Source organism: Lissotriton vulgaris, chromosome 7 (genome assembly GCF_964263255.1).
Source record: "Lissotriton vulgaris chromosome 7, aLisVul1.2, whole genome shotgun sequence".
Classification (NCBI taxonomy): domain Eukaryota; kingdom Metazoa; phylum Chordata; class Amphibia; order Caudata; family Salamandridae; genus Lissotriton; species Lissotriton vulgaris.
Genome location: NC_141695.1, coordinates 1,427,259,322 through 1,427,279,229, shown reverse-complemented (window position 1 = coordinate 1,427,279,229; position 19,908 = coordinate 1,427,259,322). Strand labels below are relative to the sequence as shown.

Genomic DNA, 19,908 nt, shown 5'->3' with positions numbered 1-19,908 from the left:
TTTCAGTTTCGGTTTCGTTGCCGGGCCCGAAGGCGGGGCGTCGGAAACTTTCTTCTGCGGTTTGACCGGGCTCGAAGGCGGGGTCGTTACCACACGGGGTTGGTTTTTTGGTAAGGGGACGTCGTCACTCACGGTATGTTGCACGTCGAGTTCCTCGACATCCGACTCGTCCCCTTCCGACCCCGACTGATATTCATGATCCTCTTCTTCATCGAGGTGCTGGTCTTCGAACAGCTCCGGGATCGCCTCCGACTGCATTCTGGAAACCTCGTGTCTTCGAGCTCGACGGTTTCTAATCGTCGACTTGGAGGAGAATGCTGCGCAGGCTTCGCAGTCCCTGGATTCGTGTTCAGGAGATAGGCAGAGGTTGCACACCTCGTGTAGGTCCTTGTGTGGGAACTTAGCACCACACGTTGGACATTTCTTAAATGGAGTCCTTTCCATGGACTCCGGGCTTGACCACGTCGAGAAAGGCCTCCTGTTCGTCGACCAGATCAAAGTTTTTCTTCGATGTTGGAGTCAAAATGCGTCGGAATGGAAATGAAATCGCGTTCGATAACTATACCAGCGAATTGGAAAGGGAATACGTGCCGAAAAGTCACTTCTTTCCGAAGTCAATCTGGAGTGTTTCAATCCTCATCCGAACCCGATGGCGGAAAAAAACAATCTAAGGATGGAGCCGATGCCCATGCGCACTAGCAACCAAAGGAGGAGTCACCAAGATACAAAAGACTCTCCAAGAGAAAAACAAGTGCAATCATCGGAGCCCAACACCAGATGGCGATCTATTCATAATGTACCATCTGCAGCCCATATGCCTCGAACAGGTAGTTTCAAAGAATTCGTTGTAATGGTATGCGTTGTAGTGGAATGCGTTGTAATGGATGTTGCGGTGTAAAAATACCTTGTAAAGGTATGCGTTGTAAAAGTATGCGTTGTAACGACATACATCCCTCACTGGGACATGAGGAGAGTTGGACACTAGGAGTGAGAGGCCCAGCAAACCAAAAAGGAGGTTTGAAGACACTAGATAAATGAAAGAAAGATTTGCATATTAAGACCATAGTCTGTTAAATAAAAATACACATACAACAGTATTACGTCGCTAAAACCAATATAAATTATAACCATTAGAAAGTATCAGCTTAAAATACATATTTCCATGTATGCACCTCCATTAAAAAATGAATGCGGAGCAAGTTGTGTCTTAAAAACTAATTTCTGATAGGAAACTTACTGCAGACTGTCGTGTAACAGCACAGGAGCACAAGGCCGTTGATAAGTTACCTTGTATGGCAGAGGGCGGAATGTATATTGATGGAATCCATGCTGTTAATTGTGACTGGTAGGAGTACATTTCTCCTAGTTTTTTCCTCTTTCTAGGAGCGCTCGAAAGAATGCAGAATGCAGCACACATAGGAAGAGGAAATCACCTCTTTTTTATGTTATTGTTTTTGTGCAGGAAGCTACCCCTTCCTGCACAGAAACAATCTTCCTGCAACGCAGGCAGCCTTGCACCATGGCGCAAGGGTGCCTGCGTGGCACATGACAGCTTATTATGCACCAGCGCAGGGGAACGCAGCAGGATGCGTCATATTGTTGTAAATATGACGCATCCTTGTGCTTTGAAAGTGTTGCAACGTGGCGCAGCCAAACTGCTTGCAGTACCACGCTGCAACTCTTTCTTATAAATAAGGCCCCGAATGTATTTCACTTATGTGTAGAGCACAACTCAAGAGCCTTGTTTGAGTAAGCCCAACTTATGCTCAGACTTCTTTACACAGTGGTGGGCCTGTCAAGCACGGTGTGGAGGTTAAGTGCCGCCACTGGGTGGTGGTTGGATGTCCACGGGGTGCGTGTATTTTGACACGGATTGTTTGGAAAAAAGAAAACATGTGAGACAAGCAGAAAAGCAAAACTGTTTGAACCATTCGCCCCTAAAATTATTTTATGTTGTGACAATAAAAGTCTTGGAAAAGAGAAGAACATGCAAATTTCCAGATTCAAGTGTGGCTTCGTGTTTGAAATTATCTCCAATATTAAGACAATGATTTCCAAAGACAGTCATACTTCTAAGACCAAACTGTAATTTCCTAAAAGGTCTTGGAGCAGTGTTTTTTCCAACCCATTACAAGTGCTTGACTTTAAGACTTAATTGAATTTCACTAATGAGTGGCTGCTATAACTCTCTCATTAACTATCATCAAATGCACCTTTTGAAAATGAGACGGAAAGAGGGAAGGGACATTCTGGTACAGAGGCAGTCACAAGGACATCCTCTGATCTGTTTGTTTGGGGAATATTAATAGGAAACTTATTTGCATTTTGATGTCTTGTTTATTATTATCTCTGTGTTAATATTAATCATCAGGGCCGGATATCTCGTTCAGTGGAGGGTGGGCCCCTTGGATGCGGAGACTGATCGCTATGTTGACAGTCTGACCATTCATTATTCACTCATCCTGTTGCTCTAATCTTGTATTTATAATAGTCGCTCTGCATGTGACTGCTCTCCTTACCTGACACATCATTCACCCTTCTCTTCCTATGTGTAGGTAGCGTGGCTCCAGAAAGCACTGCAAATGCATGCCTTTGTCTGGAGCATCATATTGAAGCATCAAAACAAAATGAAAAGGCAATGTGAAGTTAATTTTGGATTCAGTGGTGTAGCAGAGATGGGTGGGAAATTGTGCACAAAAACAATGTATGGAATATGGGCTCTAGATTCTCTCAGGTTAATCCACCTGGAAATGCAGTGCTGTAAATAGGGTCATAATTTCTGTATTTGCTGCTGCTTGACTTGTTTCCCAATCCTATGAACGCAGGTAGTAGGTCTTGAGGCTGAGCTCCGAAGCAACAGGACCACCCTACAAAGAACTGATATTCATTTTCATTTATGCAGAACTAATATGAAGCCACGTGAAGAAAACCATTGTACTGAGCTCTGCAACATGCTTTCCGCAGCTCCCAAGCACAAACAAACTATGCTCCCTTTTTAGGTCTTGACTAAACCAGTGGTGAACTAAGTTTGAGCCCCCCCCCCCCCCCTTGAAAAGTGCATGGAGGTGGCCCAACATGCATAAGACCCAGCCAGGAGTTCTCAAACCAGAGGACCACTGCTGGTGCACAGTACAGAAGTTGGCTCCCTGGAGATCAGGCCCCCACACTCTGGGTGGCGGGGCTATCAGTAAGCCACTTGGTTTATACAGCGCATGCGCTGTCTCAAAGAGACATGTTGTTTTCAATTCAGTAAGCTTCAGCCAGCCCATAGCCTTCCCTTTGTTTACTCCATCATCGTTCTTGTATCCTTTGTTTCCATTTACCCTTAGCATTAATGCGTCATGCCTCTTCCTGTGTTTGGCCCTTCCCCAGAGTATGGACCAAGTATGTCTGTCTATCTACTGCTCCCGTTTTAGGACCTACTTTTTTCTTTATCTTTGAACACTCCACATGAGTGCTCTTGTTTTCTCTCGCTCCATCTGCTCCCACCCGCCCCAACCCTGTTGGTTCTTTTTCTTCACAGATCGGCTTTAGAATTCACCTCACGGACCAAACACACAAAAAGCAAGATAAATGTATGTAACCACATATTTAGTGGGCAGCTGCTCTTGCTGATCTTTATGATCTATAAGCTTTCACAACAAAGGCTCTGCCCGGCTGAAGCGTCCCGAAGGTCAGTCGACTGAAGCAGCTCTTCTGAAGGGCTTACCCATCATTTTGCGGATACGCAAAGCAGCACATCCTTCATAAAGATTGATAAGGATGAGCCATTGATAAAAAATGAAAAATGTGGTGATGCATCTCAAACTATCGCTTCCTGGCATATGCGTGTCACTGCTGCTTTGACATCGAAGTTTCGTGACATTGATGGTCACTGCCATCCACCAAACCATGTGGTTATGTTGTGAACACAGCTTACTATTGCGGGATGTTTTACTGCAACTGTACATACATTCTAATGTGGAATTAAAACCAGCGCTGCCAACTTTAAAACTGGGGACCCGGGCTTGAGCCTCTACATTGGCTCAACATCCTGTGATTCTGGGCAAACCCCTTTCTCTCCCTGTGCCTACAAAACATGAGTGTGCCTCTGTATAATGTAACTGGTGCTCATGTAGAGTGCTCCAAAACCTTCAGGTCGAGTTTGCGCTATATAAAACTGCAAAAAAAAAAAATCAACTCTAGGGACTTCGTTTAAGACTGACAGGTACTCCCCTTCCAAGACAGGAAACCCTCACTCACGTGCATCACTCGGAGAGGTGCAGTTTCATCATATAAGATAAGGTGCTCCTGGTGCATGGACATATCTGAGCACACCAAGCATCCTTCAGCTTCTCCTTCAACGGGCTCATGTATTACTCCCTACTACACACCACTGCAGGGTAAGACTAGCAGCTCCTGGCACAGTTTCCCATATCTACGCACTGCACTGTCCACATCTGACAATGCAGTGGTTAAAGAAATGAACCTGAATTGTTCTAACAAGCCTATAGGCCTGGCACTGTTCACCAGGCGTTTGGCTTTGTCAATGATGTTTGAATGCAGATGGCCAAAGAGGGAGTTGTCACTGGTCTGGCGTACTCCTAAAATGCCACAGCCACCGGCCTACTCCTGCTCCTTCAAGTGCATGATTCACCCACAACTCGTGTCCCCCAGATTGGTGACTGAACAATTCTTTCTTACCCACAAAGTAATCAGACACTGAACCTTCAATTTACAAGAGAGGAGATTATACACTACAGGGGAGGCAGTGTACTATGTGATGACACGGATGGTTTCTATATCATAATATCGATGGCCAAAATATTGGCTGAAATATGGGAATATTGTGAAGGTAGGTTATATGCAGATAAGTATAGGGAGGTAAGCAACGTCTATTACATGTAATAAAACTTAATTAGCATTCCCAAGAACAAAATTAAATGGCATAACCACAATAATAAATGCAAACAGTAAATATAGGCGGACCCTTCTTACCGAAGTAAAGCAAAAACGCCACACAGCACCGCATCATGTAAATCTACCCCATGCCACATATTTCAATTCCACACCACATACATCCACTCCATCCATAACACTCGGCTATACAACATTGTTAACGCTAATAACTCTTGGTTTGCAGAGACCTATCGCCTTTGCCAATGCTTGTTTGATATGTTATTACTCATCAATTGGAACATTCGCAGCAGTTTTTCAGGAAACATTGAGCAGAGCCAGTTATCATAATAAATCAGTAGGTAGGAAAATGTATCTTTAATTAGCCCATTGTAATGGTCTCGCTAGATACAGCTCTGCCTTTCTGCACAGATCATTCATACTCAGTATGCCAATGATGTGGAGGGAAGAATTAGGCTGAAAAACCAATGTGCCATAAGGGCATTACCACTCACTCGCAACCATCTGCCAGCAGCTTGCCCTTGCCAAAGAAGGCCATTAATGAGGCTCAGTTCCTAGGAATAAACTACCTCGGAGACTTTTGCGAGAAGCTCTGTTCGAGACATACTGGAGGTACATTCAGCACTGAGCCCTGGCACATACTTTCTGACCTCTCTTTTTGACCCAGAATTTAATGCTCAAGAGCAGAGGGTCCAAAGCACAGTTAGAATTAAAAGGCAAAAAAATAGTTTGGTTGGATACCAATAATTGGGTAGAATTCTTCACTCATACTCTTTTTCCCACTGCATTTTAGGAAGAAATGTTGGCATTGAGGAAATATATTGAAGATTATAAAGGCCTTTTCAAAACTGAAGCAGTAAATCTACAGAAGAACGTAGATAGCATTAACCTCTTCGCAAATGGTGGAGTGAGTGATGTAGTTTGTCATGTTATCGGGCACAAACATCTATTATTGTCCTACAAAACTAAACATATTCAAAATATCAACCACCGCTATTTTGTGAAGATAAGTATATAATAGGGAATTATAGATGTACTGTTCTTAACTTCAAACTTTGATGATGTCTCTGTGTGTGTGCATGTGCGTGCACCAAGTAACGGGTTCTACTCCCATTTAAAAATTACACAAGACAAGTTTCAGGGTATAGAAACTTACTGCCACTCCAGAATTCCAATTAGGAGGTTGTTTACTATAGCAATTAAGGTGTTCAGTTTATTGTGTTCATCCAACAGTGGTGTGTCTGATTTCCCACAAATAAAACCACTATTGTACATAAAACAAGACAACCGGTGCAAAATTCTACCTTATAGCGCTGGGATCTTCAAACTGGGGTATGGGCCAGTCCATGGGGGCCTCAAGCAATCCCAGGGGGAGCGCCAGGCTCTAGTTAAAAGAAGCAAGATGCTAACAACAGTCCTTTGTTTCCAGCAGAAAAAAATTTGCAGCAGTAAGCCGCAATGTAATGGGCCATTACTAACAACTTTTGTCATTTATATTCTGGATAGGAGAAGGTGTCAAAAGGAAATGGACTTCAAATATTCTATAAAAACCCTCACCCCCATTTCCAATGATCACACTGTGGATACTTTTACACGTTAGAACGTCCTGCCTGATCTGAATAGTATGTTTGTCAATCATGTGTTTGATTGCATTTGTAAAAACAGTAACATAACTTACATGCAATGTTTAAATAAGTCTATATATATATATATATATATATATATGTAAACATTGCCAGTTTAATAGAATAATTGTGAAAAATTAGGGGGGGGTGGTGATTATGTTTTTACCCCCTGGAGTGGCATTAAAAAGTTTGAAGACTCCTGTTATAGCAGGTAATAGCGGCACATTGCTCTAATGATTTGAGCTGCATGATTTGCATATGCCACGCATGGCACTTATTTCATGATATTCCAACTAAAATAACGAACTGCATATGGAGTTGCTGATACATAACAGACAAGTAGCATGTAATACACGTAGTCCTTCTTCAAAGTGCTCCCACTGTATATTGGAAATGGGCCCTGAGTATTTATACCTCTAACTACTCATCTAGACAATATTACTGCTACATTGCACTTCAAGTTACAAACCTTATTCAAGTTGCGTACAGTAACTAAATGTGTGATCATCCCATGACTGATATGCAAAGAATTTTGGATTGTCCTATATTTCAAGTGAATCCCATTGTGCAACACATAAACAAATACTTAACAATAAAAAGTTGAGTACTATGCTCAGCAGGAGTAAATTAAAACAATTAATCAGTTCTGGTTAATATGGCGGCATTTTTACACTAGTGAGGCTACTTTCTAGAGGAACCATTTAGAATGCTTTTCATTTCAGTATGCACTCAGTTATTCCTAGCTAAATTATTCTATGCTTTAAACTTGATATCTCAACACCATTGCTACATTAGGGACATCAGTGTTATAGAAACCATACCTTATTTGTAACGCATGAATGATTAACAGTACAAAACTTTGAATATTACAATCAGTACTTATGGGTGCCTTTTTTAACTAAAATATATACCAACCGTTCTTTGTCAATATTGTGCCCAAATGGCTTCTTGGTATTAAATTCCAAAATGTATTTTGATTAAAGAGATCCCAGTGATTTTCCCCAATTTCTTCCTCTATCATTCATCTCAGTCTCAATCCTGTCAATACCACAAAGCAGCAGATTATTGCATTTATGTATTAAAATGGTCTTGTAATCTGTTATATCTGGGGTGTACAATTTTTTTCTGTTATACAAGGATTTTAGAGCATATGAGAGCAATCAGAAAAGCAGATGCTTCATTCCCAGTAGGCAGATATTTTTAGAGTCAGCTTGGTCAAAGCAGGGAATATCTGCAATTTTGTGTTATGATTTGCATGTTACTTTCGAAATATGGTATAATTGGTGAATCTGTGTGATGATGTTCATCTGCCACCCAAACACAGCTAGTTACCTAGTTTTTTTACCTGGTCGTTCACAATTGCTCCTCGGCATGATTGGACACAGACAGAATACATTACCAATACAAAAAATGACAGAAGCCCAGTGCTTAGTTTGTGCTGTTGTTTGCTGATAGTGGACACATGCCACATTGTGGGGGAGAGGGACTTATTTTCCATTAAAATACCCAGAGTGTCAGAGAGAGAAAGGCAGAAAAGATAGAAAGCAGGTGGAAGAAAAAGGTGTCAAAACACAGAAAAACAGAGAAAAGATGAATGCACCAGACGCTACAAGAGTGAGATTAAGAGACAGGAAAAGAAGGGGTGGTGGTAGAAAGAAGCTTGAGGTGGAATCAAGACTATGCATCCTAGGTATTTGGAAACTGTTAGAAACAAGGGTCCCTATTTGGACTAAGGTACCTACCTCAGCCAACTAGAGACCCCCAGTTCTAAGTCAGGGAAAGGAAGGACATCTTCTAAGATAGCCTCTGCTCACCACCTCGATAGCTTGGCACGAGCAGCCAGGCTTATCTTCAAGGCAAATGTGTAAAGTATTTGCAACCATGCTCTCAGCAACCCAATGATTACACCACAAATGGACTCCACACGAGTTTCATAAAAAAACTATTATATATTTATAAACGAAAAGATATACGATGAGATCACACAATAAAAATCCAACCTGTCATTCAGCATCATTAGCAGTGGGGTCCTAAGATCAACTTTTTCTCAGTACTGTTTTTTATATGAATAGAGCACCGTTTATATTCAATCAATCAATCGGGGTTTGTAAACTTCTGCTATTGACCTGAGAGGGTCTCAAGGCACTGGTAGGGGGAGAAGGATTGCTGATCCATCAGGTGTGGAGGTTCAGTTAAAGAGACAGGTCTTGAGGTCCTTTTTGAACTGGGTATTCAACGCGGATTGCTTGAGGTGGAGGGGTAGAGTGTTCGAGGTCTAGGCTGTGCAGTAGCTGAAGGATCTATTTCTGGTTCTGGTCTTGTGGATTTGTGGGACACTCAAACACTATCCATCACAAAGATCAGTGGTTCCCAGACGTATAGAACCATAACTCACTTTTCAGAACAACAAACTTTTGCGGCCCACCTATCTTTAGTAGACTGAAGGAGTGAGATCTTTGAATGTAGCTAAAGCATTGTGTGGTAGCACATTGTCATTTACATACAGTACATTTTCTATTGAAATGGCCACTGAATTTGCACAGACAAACAGTTTTACTGATAAAACTATATAGCACACAAATGATAATGTATGGAAATCTGTTTTCTGTAAACTTTTAGTCATTTGTGTGGGGCCAAGTAAGTGTCTTGATTTGTTTTGATCCAATTAGAATCTCTGTTCCCAGAGCACTTCAGAATTACAAAAGAGGTGCTTCATTTTTTGCTTTTCTAACTGCTGGATGCATAAAGCTCATTTAGAGATATTCATATTTTGTTATTTATTGCAGAAATCGACATCCTACATTGCAACATAATTCACTTTATAAACTCATCTTGCTTTGCAGTCCAAGAAAGAAAAGTAAACACCAACACCCCTGTTAAAATAATAAAGCATCCTGAAATTTAACCTCTTTCTTTGTGGCAAGCTAAACACAACATTTTAACTCGTTCCATGCTCGTGACGGAACCGCTCCGTCACGAGCATCGGTTGAGCTGTGCTCATGACGGAGCGGTTCCGTCATGGCCCGCTTGGCGCGCCTGCGTGGCGCGAATTCCGCGCCTGCGCTGAACGTTCCATTGAGCTGGCGGGGCCATGACGGAACCGCTCCGTCATGAGCACAGCTCAACCGAGGGTCGTGACTGAGCGGTTCCGTCACGAGCATGTGAGCGCCGCTCGGCCCCCCTCCCCCCTAGCGCTGCGGCGGAATTGCCGCCGCAGCGAAGGGGTTAAGGCATCTTTATTTATTGCTCTGATTTTCTGACCCATCAAAAATCAGATCGCGACCAAATAAGCTGGGTATTACTACATAATGTAGATGTCTCTGGTTTTTTGTTGTATGCCTACGGTGCTCCAAAAAGACTGAAGCAGCCAGAAGGCAGCATGGTACAGTACAAAACACCAAAATAAGTAATAGAGTTTTTTTTTTAATACAAACACAACTGTACAAAAAATAATAAATGCTAAAATAAATGTAGTGATTAGTTAACCTTTCAAGTCATCAGCTCTCTACTTTGCCACTACCCACTCCATTCAGGTTTGATTAAATTCTAATTCTATGGGGAACACTTCAATTGTGCCTATTCGTTTTCAGATTGTTGCTGATTAAATATGTTTCTGTACAAATTGCCAAGAGCAGCGGTTTAAGACAAAACTACACAAACTGGCCTTTGGGACAAGGGTCATATACGTGCAGATTGGAAGCCGTAATAGACTTCATTCGAGATGTGCCCAAAAAAAAGTCAATTCTGAAACTAAAATCGTCTTATGGGAGCAAATAAAAGCAGAGAAATAGCCATTGTGTAAGAGACCGCGAACCCTCAGACCCGACAGCGGAGGCTGAAGCTGCCCCCTGCGGAAGTACATGCTCCCTGCCTGGATCCGGAATGAGAGCGCCTGCCGAGCCCTGAAAATGAGTCAATATTTCAGTTAACACCTACGGCGGAAAAAGCTCGGACACCGGAAAAATACAAGTGCCTTAATTGTGTAGTTGATGGTACCCAGGCGTCCACCGCTCTCCGCCGTCCGTCCCTCCACTTCGAGGATGAACTGCTGAGGCGGCGTCCTTGAGCTGAGGTGAGTTGAGGACAGCGACGTGGGAGCTCGCGCCAGCTCTGTCCGCGCGCCCAGGTGCGTCGGTGTAAGAAAGGGCACGAGATAGCGGCCATACTCAGGCCTAAACATGACAGGACTGCACATTTTCAGTGCAAATTGAGCAACAGTTCATTAGCTTTCTTAAGAGTTGCTCATAGTGGGTGCGTACATTGCGTAAAAATGGGAACTAACACATTAATCGTGAGGTGCATGGTATTCTGCATTTGACCAGACCTGCCAACTCACACGGTGCCACCGTGTATCACACCATTTTGGGCCCTTTCACACGGTCACCGGTGAGGAGCAGAAATTTACACTGCGGGAAAAAAAATCTGAAAACAACTGTAAACAGTTTTTGGAGGCTGTACGCAGCCGGTGTTCATTAAAGGTGTGAACACACCCCAGGACATCAGTGACAGTCTCAAAGACCCTTTGTTTTTTCTTTTTTAGGAGGAACTGGAGGGGATTCCTGAAAGGCACCTGTGTCTTAGTTAGCTCTGGCACCAGGCCCCTTTCTCACACAGTGAACAAATTTCATAAGTTGGCAGCTACGATTTGACTCTCATTTTAATCTTTTTTTGGGTGTAAAACAAATATTGAATTGAAAACAGGTTTATCGGATCCCTCGTTATTGGGTTCTTAGAATGCAGTGATGTCCTGATTGGGCGAATATTAGAAACTGAATTACAAAACCGAATTTCCTTTTGTATTTGATAATCACTCGCAAACCTTCCAATGCAAAGCCACACAGCGAATATCTATATATTCATACATAGATGGGCTTTGTCAGTCTTTTTCATCCATTGGTCTGTTTACCCAGTTGCTGCCCTCATTAGTTTGAACAAGTGCAGCACCCTGGTTGAGATTGCACAGTGCCTAATGTGCATGCACTCAAAAACCTTTAGGAGAGGTTGGCACTTCAATGCTTGCTTAAAGCATAGTTACTTAGGCCATTGATGGACTGATCCAAAAAATAATCACCTACTACGTGATGAGTGAAGAACGGAGTTCTGACTCCATTCTCGCTTATGCTATATTCCACATTGGGGTCCTGAAAGCCCTGCTGTCGTCACTTGGAGACCTTATGTTTGCGGTGATTCTTTGGTGCTCCGTGTATGTTGAAGTAACCATTCATCCGCCTACACATTTCTCTCAGTGGTTTAAGCACCCGCTCCAGAGATCTTTCTGTAACCCACGAGTCACTTGTGCTTTTACTGTACACATTCTGTGAGCAATTACATTTGCTGCTCTCTGTGAGAGAGGCACACTTGCATTGATGCTGCATTGCTGTACCTGTTCTGTGAGGAAGCTAAGCTTTCACCGCTACTGCCTGATCTGTTTTGGGCAAAGCTTGCACTTCTGCTGTCCTAGCTGTACATCTCTGTTGAAGGAGGGGTGCTTGCACTGTTTCTGCCCAGTACCTATTATCTGAAGAAGGGGTGTTTCCGCTGCTATTGCCCCATCTTATGAAAAACAAAGGCTATATTGAATGCACTTGAATAACATGCCCTATGAGCAGGGACTGTTACACAATATTTGATGTGAGGTGCCTACATTCCTAAGGAAGGCGCCAGATCCCGTAGAGGCAATCTTTGAATGCCGAAACATGTTGATGGTAACACCTGTTTTTAATTGTGTCATAGGGAAACTCAGTAAAAAAACATTTTTAGCTCGCCCACATACAATTTTAAAATAGGTCTGACAAAGGGAGAACATACATTTCGACAAAAGGGATATAACTTCACCCAAACTAGAGAACTCATAACTAGGAGACCGTACAACCAGTGAAGAATAGTACTCTTAGATCCTTCCTAGTGCTAGCTATGGAACCCATTCATGAATCATACCACTCTAGGTAGGTGAACGTTCATCATCCTAAATGCGTACAAGAATGTATGATAATTACATAAGTGGTTTTGCAGTTTTTTCTAGGAGTTTTTATTTCTTAGAAGTTGGTCTGTTTACAGAGAGTGTACAATAATCCTTTAACTTCTCTCTCTCCCTCTTTAGTATGTTAGTTACTAGTCCTCTAATGTATAAGAGAATTGCGCGATGTTCCTTCTGCTACTGCCACCTAACCTTTATTCAGCCTTTAAATTACAGAAGGATACTTTGCTCCTGTCCATATAGTGCCTTTATTGTGTTGTGAACTCCATACAAAACTTTCCATTACACGAAAGATAAAACAACTTGCATTGCTAATGCTTGTTTTAAGGTATGATGTGAAAGAGAGTGACTACTCACAAAATAGGTGAGCAGCATACTTCTGGTTTTACATTTGAAGCAAACATTTTTTTTAAATTGAGTGGACAAATTTGTAAAATTTGAGAACATACCTGACACGTGGCTTCATGTTATGTATGACACGTTATGCCAATTCTGGCATTTTAGCCACTAGCCCTTCCATGCTAGTGTTTTGAGCCCCTAATGAAACTGCTAAAAGTAAAACTACAAGCCCCACAATGCATCATGCTGTTGGCTGAAAACCCAGGAATGGCTCATATATCATAGTGCCAACTGGCAGACTGCTGAAACAAAAATAAAATTTTCTTCTTGACGCATTGCTTTTTGTTGTAGGCAATCACACATTAAACCGTCCAGTCAGTGCGCCGGTACAGATAGCCTTTCAAATGCAGATTGATGCAGTCATCTCACTAATAGGCTAACATTAACACACCTAGAAAAATCGGCTTACTAAGGAAGATGTTATTTTCTAGAACAATAGGAGCTGCAGCATTTACACGTGTCTTAAGGAAAACAGAGAAAAAAATTCAATGTGCTGGCTCCCCTCTTAGTGTCAGAGCTCATCCTCGGCTTGAACATTGGAGAAGCGTTTACCCCCTATGACGCGCCTGCCTTGAACAAGAGCAGCATAGGCATAGACTGCAGTTGCCGGTCTGAGAGTGACGCAGTGGCGTAACAAAGACCCCTGCAGCCCCCGCAGTGCAGGTGGCCCTGAGCTCCAGGGGGGGCCCTTCAGCACAGCATGCTGGCCTGAGAACCTCTGAGTCAGTCCTTTGGTGGACCCCTCCATGTACTTTGCAGGGGGGGCCCCTTGAATTTCGTTATGCCACTGGAGTGCTGCCAATATTTGTACCAATCATTTACATTGTGCTTCCGCCCACCGCAACACACAACATGGGCATCAGGTTAATCCATTTCTGCTATTGGCTCTGTTCCAGTGAGTGACAACATTTTGCCTGACCTCTTCTGCACAGCTGTCTAAAAAAAGTGAATTACAGTGCCAGGGCTGGTGGGCCAAAGCTCTTTTCTGCCAATGTGGTTTTCCTTCAAGACTTAACCCTTTTTTTAAATTTTTTTTTAGTTACCAGGGTAAATATGCGCACTATAAATGCAATTTAAACACAAATCAACCATAGTGGGTTTGAATTAAAACTTCAGGTTGGCACAATATAAATCAATTGTACCTTTTTTGGGTGCCAATAATTTCAAGCATTTGGCTACCAGGTTTAAATAGCAGCATCTTCAATATTTTTTTTGTGGCATATACTTGCAATATTTTCTTTTAATCATCACACCAGAGTGCCATGGCAAGTCTTATTGGCTTTGCTAATGCTTGTTTTATGTTCCTAATAGATTCCGATTTTGGGTTCTTGTGTAGCGCTTGCTGTACGATCCCTCTGAACTGCACTACAAAAAAGGGCTATTGGCATTTGTTCCAAAACACAGGGACAATGAATGAATAGGAATGAACGTATTTAATGCTACACTGCACTTATGAGAAGGAGCCACAGAAGCAACCTGCTCTGATAGTATAACCTGTGATGGGTGAGGGCAAAGAAATAGAAAATTCACAAGGCCACAACTCGAAGATTGCAGGAAGTTATGGGGACAGATGGGGCAAATCTGGAGACTAAGAAGGGGCTCGAGATGTGTAAACGGGTATTGAAATGGGAAGACCCAATGGTCATGAGGTCTTTTTCCGTTGCCCTTACCCATGAGACTTCATATCAGTGTGCAGGTCAACGGGGTTGTAACCTCCTGGACGCCATTTTAGTTACACTAAAAACCAGATCATGTCCAGACATCAGACTTAGCCCTCAGGTTACGCAGATTGTAGAGGTTCACACGACAGACAGCAGAGCTATCCCTTGGGCCTAACAGTTTGCAAATGGTCACAGCACAGACAGCACAGCTATACCTATGGCTACACAGATGCGACACAGTCACAAGACAGACAGCCTAGCTATCTCCTTGGTTACACTGATCGCACAAGGTCACCCTGTAGAGAACAGAAGAAGTCCTCTGGATGTACAGAGCCCACAAGGCTTCATGACAGGCAACAGGGCTGTCTTTGAATTACACAAACCATAAAAGCTTACAACGCTGGCAGCAAAGCTATTCCCGGATCACACCAATGATACGTGGTTACCCAAGGCATGAGAGCTGTCTCTTGTGTAACTCTGACTACATGGGCATATATAGTGGCAGAAGCACTCAAAACATTAGGTCACACTTTAGACAGGAGAGCAAGGCCTCAGGTAACACAGATCATACAGGTTCACACTACAGACAAAGATCTATCCCTCTCATTACACAGCTCATACAGATTCACATGACAGATGGCAGAGCTATCCCTTGTGTTATGCAGCTCACACAGATTCACACCACTGGTGGCAGAGCTATCCCTTGTGTTACGCAGCTCACACAGATTCACACCACTGGTGGCAGAGCTATCCCTTGTGTTACGCAGCTCACACAGATTCACATGACACATGGCTGAGGTATACCTTGTTTTAAACAGATTCACAGAACAGATTGCAGAGCTTTCTCTTGTGTTACACAGCTCACACAGACTCACACGACAGATGGCGGAGCCATCCCTTGTGTTATGCAGCTCACACAGATTCACACCACTGGTGGCAGAGCTATCCCTTGTGTTACGCAACTCACACAGATTCACATGACACATGGCTGAGGTATACCTTGTTTTACACAGATTCACAGAACATATTGCAGAGCTTTCTCTTGTGTTAAACAGCTTACACAGACTCACACGACAGATGGCAGAGCCATCCCTTGTGTTGTACAGCACACACAGATTCACACTACAGATGGCGGAGCTATCCCTTGTGTTGTACAGCTCACACAGATTCACACTACAGATGGCGGAGCTATCCCTTGTGTTATGCAGCTCACACAGATTCACACCACTCGTGGCAGAGCTATCCCTTGTGTTACGCAGCTCACACAGATTCACATGACACATGGCTGAGATATACCTTGTTTTACACAGATTCACAGGACAGATTGCAGAGCTTTCTCTTGTGTTACACAGCTCACACAGATTCACACGACAGATGGCAGAGCTATCCCTTGTGTTGTACAGCTCACATAGATTCACACGACAGATGGCAGAGCTATCTATCTGGGTACACAGCTCACATAGATCCACATGTTAAATGGCAGAGCTATCCCTTATGTTACACAGCTCACACAGATTCACACGGCAGAACTATGCTTTGGGTTGCACAGCTCACACAGATTCAGACTACAAATGGCAGAGCTATCCCTTGTGTTATACAGCTCACATAGATTCCCACGACAGATGGCAGAGCTATCTATCTGGGTACACAGCTCACAAAGATCCACATGTTAAATGGCAGAGCTATCCCTTATGTTACATAGCTCACACAGATTCACACGGCAGAACTATGCTTTGGGTTGCACAGCTCACACAGATTCACAAGACAGATGAAAGAGCTATCCCTTGTGTTACACAGATCGCACAGGTTCACACAACAGACTTTAGAGCTATCCTTTGGGCTACACAACCCATACGGATTCATATGACAGAGGGCAGAGCTATCCCATGTGTTACACAGCTCACACAGATTCCCACAACAGATGGCAGAGCTATCCCTTGTGTTACACAGATAACACAGATTCACACTACAGACTGCAGATCTATCCTTTGGGTTACGCAGCCCACACAGATTCATACGACGGATGGCAGAGCTATCCCATGTGTTACACAGATCGCACAGGTTCACACAACAGACTTTAGAGCTATCCTTTGGGCTACACAACCCATACGGATTCATATGACAGGGGGCAGAGCTATCCCATGTGTTACACAGCTCACACAGATTCCCACAACAGATGGCAGAGCTATCCCTTGTGTTATACAGCTCACATAGATTCACACGACAGATGGCAGAGCTATCTATCTGGGTACACAGCTCACATAAATCCACATGTTAATTGGCAGAGCTATCCCTTATGTTACATAGTTCACACAGATTCACACGGCAGAACTATGCTTTGGGTTGCACAGCTCACACAGATTCACAAGACAGATGAAAGAGCTATCCCTTGTGTTACACAGATCGCACAGGTTCACACAACAGACTTTAGAGCTACCCTTTGGGCTACACAACCCATACGGATTCATATGACAGAGGGCAGAGCTATCCCATGTGTTACACAGCTCACACAGATTCCCACAACAGATGGCAGAGCTATCCCTTGTGTTACACAGATCACACAGATTCACACGACAGACTGCAGATCTATCCTTTGGGTTACGCAGCCCACACCGATTCATACGACGGATGGCAGAGCTATCCCATTCGTTACACAGATCGCACAGGTTCACACAACAGACTTTAGAGCTATCCTTTGGGCTACACAACCCATAAGGATTCATATGACAGGGGGCAGAGCTATCCCATGTGTTACACAGCTCACACAGATTCCCACAACAGAGGGCAGAGCTATCCCTTGTGTTACACAGATCACACAGATTCACACGACAGACTGCAGAGCTATCCTTTGGGTTACGCAGCCCACACAGATTCATACGACGGATGGCAGAGCTATCCCATGTGTTACACAGATCACACAGATTTACACAACAGATTGCAGTGGTAACCGTATGTTACACAGAACACACAGATTCACATGACACAGCTCACATAGATTCATCTGACACATGGCTGAGCTATCCCTTGTTTTAAACAGATTCACAGAACAAATTGCAGAGCTTCCTCTTGTGTTACACAGCTCACACAGATTCACACAACAGAGAGGACAGAGCTATCCAATATCTTTCACAGCTCACATGGTTTCACCCCATAGGCAGCACAACTCAATATGCGCCCAAGGTTTTATTTGTGCTTTCTCTCTCGCGAGAAAAAAACAAAAAACAACACAATTTCGGTTTAAGGAAGGACAGCAAACATAGTACATACGCCTCGACAGGTGTAGCAAGCGCTATATAAATCCAATGACAGTACAGTACCTTTTTAGGCCCCTCTGGCTGTCAAACTCCAATTCAGCATCAGAGCATCTCCTCGGCCTTCTGTGGTCTGTCCAGCAACCACATGAAGAACTAGAGAAAAAAGAAATCAGGATCATTTTATGAGCTGTTTACACATTACCGCCAATAACACTTTTTTGTGTCTATAGCAACCTCCTGGACTTGTATACCCCTGCAGTGGCGTAGGAAGGGGGATGCAGTGGGTGCGGGCCGCCCCGGGTGTCAGTGCCACCACTGAGGGGGGGTGACAAAAAGGCAAAAATATGTGTTTTAAACACAAGTTTTTGCCATTTTGTCAAGCCGGGTTGACATGTGTCATCACTGATATGTGTTTTAAACGGAGAACAGCGTTTACAACGCAACTTTTACCACGCACTACCTTTACCACGCAACTTTTACAACGCAAGTCGTTACAACGACTTGCGCTGGGGGGCGCTGTAGGATAGGGAATGGTTTAATTTACTATCCAAAACCTTCCCTACTATCCACGGGGACTGGAGTTGGAATAGTAAATTAAACTATTCACTATCCAGCGCCCCCAACGCAAGTCGGTGGAATGAATTACGTTGTAAAAGTTGCGTGGCAAAGTACATCCATTTTAAACTCATATTTTTGCCATTCTGTCAAGCCAGGGGTGAAAAGAAATTTTCGGCACCGGGTACCACCTGACCTTGCTACGCCACTGTACCCCCGTTAGCCTCTCGACTTGGTGATGGCGAAGATGGTAATAATTTGAAACGGGAAAGGGTGGGTGGAGGAAGGAGAAAGGAATAGAGACAGAGAGTCGTGGGAAGATATCGTTTTCTGGGGTAGGCATAAGCAATTATCAAAATATTTGGGGAAAAAATGCCAATAATGCCCTAAAATGGTTGACATCTTTCACCAAAATTTTTCGAGATCTTATTCAAGTTTCAAAACATTCTCTAAATAGGGTAAACACGTTGTGTTTAAGTGATCACAAAGTTATGCACACCGTGCCCCAAGTATCCAACATCTGGCCCAAAAGTAGTAACCGTTTCCCCAGATTGGTGTCAATATGGCCCCAGAATGTCCGATATTCCGGAGCATGTGGTCAATAATTGTTTAGGAACCCCAAAAGTGTTGCTGATGTGGATCTGAAAACTGCGCATTTTACCCTCAAACGGTTTAGAAATGGGCCCAAAAGTTGTACTGTCCCAGAAAGTCTTAAATGTTGCCTCATAGGATTGATATCCCACAGATGACGTAAAACAGCTTTGAACACGGACTGATAAGGATCGAAGACTTATTCCCTGATTTGTAGTGAGTTAGATATTTTTTACACCTACGCATGTAGGAATTCATAGTTTTCTAGATTTCCTCACAACGGGGTAATTAGCGGGTGCAGTGAAGTTTCCATTCTCGGGTTAATTTTGGCAGGTGAAACTTGTTGGAATTTCACTGGGGAAAAGGCCCGATATTTACTGGGACATGTGGATTTTGGTGTGGTAAGACAGTTACTCGGAATGCTCTATTACTTACCCGTAATCTTCATTACTCCGGGTCCTGTTGGCCTCGACCCATTCATAACTATGTGTATAAATGGGACGAGGACATAAGGGACCTGGGGGTAATGCTCTATTACTTACCGGTAATCTTCATTACTCCGGGTCCCGTTGTCCTCGTCCCATTCATACACATAGTTTTGATTGAGACGAGGACATAATGGACCTGGGGGAAATAGGGATATCACATTTTATTGGGTAAAATAAATTCCTACTACACCAAATTAGGCCCCTACCCAAGGTCTAGTACGCGTGACAGTGATAATTAGCAAAAGCCCTCATGTGCTGGGAATAAACTCTGTGCCTCATTTACAAGTCCCCTATGCTGCCGGAACATCACTTCTAGTGCCTTCGTTGGGGCACAGCAGCCATTTGTGTACAGGTGTGGGGGAAAGGACAGGAATGCACTGTATCTGATAGATACAACACATATGTGTCCTTCTCTTTGACATAGGGCAGCGCAGGAGGAAGGCTTGCGGCGCTGACCCATGC

At 43.4% G+C, this 19,908-nt stretch overlaps 1 protein-coding gene across 1 annotated transcript in view; it reads right to left on the bottom strand.

The window, feature by feature from the left end:
• The window catches only part of DLGAP4 (DLG associated protein 4), a 554,791-nt gene extending 536,833 nt beyond the window's left edge, over positions 1-17,958 (bottom strand). Inside the window, exon 1 of the mRNA XM_086932203.1 lies at positions 17,876-17,958. The gene's annotated coding sequence lies outside the window, so the exon portion shown is untranslated. The remainder of the gene's footprint in view (positions 1-17,875) is intronic.
• Between the last annotated feature and the right edge of the window lie 1,950 nt (positions 17,959-19,908).